Genomic DNA, 3,458 nt, shown 5'->3' with positions numbered 1-3,458 from the left:
ATAGAGCAGCTTGAGTCCAAAGGCACAAGTTAAGGGTTACACAATAAAACCAGTATTTAATTTATCAGTAAATGACTCTAATTTACATTAATAATGGAACACATCACAATTTGTAGACTACTCTGTACTCTGTAGTACAGCATAGTCTTTTATATATTCATTGTCATCTTTATGGGAAAAAAAAGATTCAGGTAGATATAGACCTACAGATTGTGTGTTACGCACTGATAGACTGGTTGGCTTTTTTCCTGACCATTATGTCCATTAGATCCTGTCTGAGAAATGGGCTGTCTCTTAAAATGATAGACAGAATGATTAGGGAGATTTATTAGACCTATTATACCCTGTTTCTGGCATAGCCCAGCAGAGGATCCATAGATCTTATGTTCCTTATAAAAGTCATAAACAGCTTAATTACCAGTTACTAAATACAAACTCATTTGCGTTTACATGATAAACGCTCATATTCCTACAATCTTGACTCCTGTTTGAATTCTAGATCATCCTCATATTATCCCTATTCCAAATAACCTACCTAATCTAGCTAAACTCTATAGGACAGTGACCCTCGAGCAAGATTGGACACCCCTGTCATAAAAGAAATATCAGTATTTTCAATGTACTAAAAGAACATAGCTACAGAATCCAGTTATTTCTGTGTGTTTAGGAGTTTCGCGTGAGTTATTGGTTCAAGTTGGTCACTTGAAATCAGAAGTAATAGTATACTTTATTGTCCTCGAAAGGGAAATTTGTTGTGGACTACATGTTGCTGCATAGACATATAATAGTTAAGAAAGAAAAATACCACTTAATGATAGATGCGTTTACACTCAACTGCTCCATCTTTTTATATGAATAGTGATAAAAGCAGAGTTAAAATCAATAAAAAGTAAACTTGCGTGTTTCTAAATGTTTCAGAATCAAGTGTATGATGCTGTTAATAGCATCATCAGTTCCCCTCCCTTGTCTATAGGCAAACTGTAAAGGATCTAAATTGTTAGCAACATCTGCTTTTAACATATACTGTACATAACATGATGTCCAAAGATTTTTGCAATATAGGGAGCCAAGCTGGAGTCAGTTCATCTGCACAGTTTCCTCCTGTAGTCAATCATTTTATCCCTTAAAACTAATCTTTGGTCATCAAAATTGATCATCAACATATTTAAAAGTTTTATTCCTTAAAAAAAAATGTTCATGCCTTAAAATGGCTTGAATGTAACTCTACACTCTTGCCTCATTTAGTATACACGATTCTATGAATATGCAAATTAGCCCCGTCTCCACTCACTCACACCAGCTTCAGAGATCCACTTGTTGATGATCACACGTTGACCTGATTGGTTACAAGGTAGTTTGTGAAGTCAGAAACACCAGCGATTTCAAACCGCGTTTTTGAAACTATCTTTGGTTCACTGCAGTTTTAAGGAGGAAATACTCAGCAATGGTGTTGACTTATGAATTTGCACGTTTGTCTTAAAGCATATTAAAAACACCATGTGTATATAAACAACATTAAAAGCTGGATTTTCACCAGGGGGACTAACAATATAGGCAGAAATTCCAGCAGGGCCTGCACATTTCTTAAGACAAATGTGTTTAAAATTGTTGATCTGGTTCGCATCAATCAACAACTTATCTTTGATAATACCAGAAGAAGACTCCATAACACTAATGCTATTCTCAAAAATATGTTCGCTCTTCTCAAATCTTAAGTAAAAATTGTTTAAATCAATGACTTTCTGTAAGTCATCAAGAGTAGATACAAAGTTCCTTGAGGGCTGCATATTAGTTATAGATTTCATAGAATCCCAAAGCTGTTTAGGATTAGACATGCCGGGCTGACCAACAGAAAGGTATTTGATATGAAAGGGACTTCTGTTGAGCTGTACAAACTTCTGATTATGCTGTATATCGCTGTATATACCAATGAGGTTCATTCTCGTGTTACGCAGGATGTTAGAGCTTCCACAAGAACCAATGAGGTTCAATCTTGTCTTGTGTGTTACGCAGCACGTTTGAGCTTCTGCAAGAACCAATGAGGTTCATTCTCGTGTGTTCCGCAGCACGTTTGAGCTTCAACAAGAACCAATGAGGTTCAATCTTGTGTGTTACGCAGCACGTTTGAGCTTCTGCAAGAACCAATGAGGTTCAATCTTGTGTGTTACGCAGCACGTTTGAGCTTCTGCAAGAACCAATGAGGTTCAATCTTGTCTTGTGTGTTACGCAGCACGTTTGAGCTTCTGCAAGAACCAATGAGGTTCAATCTTGTGTGTTACGCAGCACGTTTGAGCTTCTGCAAGAACCAATGAGGTTCAATCTTGTCTTGTGTGTTACGCAGCACGTTTGAGCTTCTGCAAGAACCAATGAGGTTCAATCTTGTGTGTTACGCAGCACGTTTGAGCTTCTGCAAGAACCAATGAGGTTCAATCTTGTCTTGTGTGTTACGCAGCACGTTTGAGCTTCAGCAAGAACCAATGAGGTTCAATCTTGTGTGTTACGCAGCACGTTTGAGCTTCTGCAAGAACCAATGAGGTTAATTCTCATGTTCCGCAGCACGTTTGAGCTTCTGCAAGAACCAATGAGGTTCAATCTTGTCTTGTGTGTTACGCAGCATGTTTGAGCTTCTGCAAGAACCAATGAGGTTCAATCTTGTGTGTTACGCAGCACGTTTGAGCTTCTGCAAGAACCAATGAGGTTAATTCTCATGTTCCGCAGCACGTTTGAGCTTCAGCAAGAACCAATGAGGTTCAATCTTGTGTGTTACGCAGCACGTTTGAGCTTCTGCAAGAACCAATGAGGTTCAATCTTGTCTTGTGTGTTACGCAGCACGTTTGAGCTTCTGCAAGAACCAATGAGGTTCAATCTTGTGTGTTCCGCAGCACGTTTGAGCTTCAGCAAGAACCAATGAGGTTCAATCTTGTGTGTTACGCAGCACGTTTGAGCTTCAGCAAGAACCAATGAGGTTCAATCTTGTGTGTTACGCAGCACGTTTGAGCTTCAGCAAGAACCAATGAGGTTCATTCTCGTGTGTTACGCAGCACGTTTGAGCTTCAGCAAGAACCAATGAGGTTCAATCTTGTGTGTTACGCAGCACGTTTGAGCTTCAGCAAGAACCAATGAGGTTCATTCTCGTGTGTTCCGCAGCACGTTTGAGCTTCAGCAAGAAGACTCGAAAAACCCAAAGAATCTAAATGGTTTAATGTGAATGATTATAATCAAGTTTTATACATGTTTGGTATCATTTAAAATGTCTCAGTGCGACTGGTACAAATGTCTCATTCCCAAAGAAGTAAACCAAAAGGTAATAAAGTTCTTAAGAGTTTAGAAATATTTTGCACACAGAAGGGTGTGACTTTCAGGCAAATGGTCCTCTGCTCTCAAAAGGTGTAATCTCTGAATGCAAATTTCCATTGTTAGAACGTTTCCATGTGAAAGAAGTTTCTGTCTATAATATA

The sequence above is a fragment of the Rhinichthys klamathensis genome, unplaced genomic scaffold (assembly GCF_029890125.1).
Source record: "Rhinichthys klamathensis goyatoka isolate OS25496 unplaced genomic scaffold, OSU_Roscu_1.1 h1tg000021l_1, whole genome shotgun sequence".
Classification (NCBI taxonomy): Eukaryota; Metazoa; Chordata; class Actinopteri; order Cypriniformes; family Leuciscidae; genus Rhinichthys; species Rhinichthys klamathensis.
The sequence above is the reverse complement of the archived record's forward strand: the minus strand, read 5'-3'. Positions refer to the sequence as shown.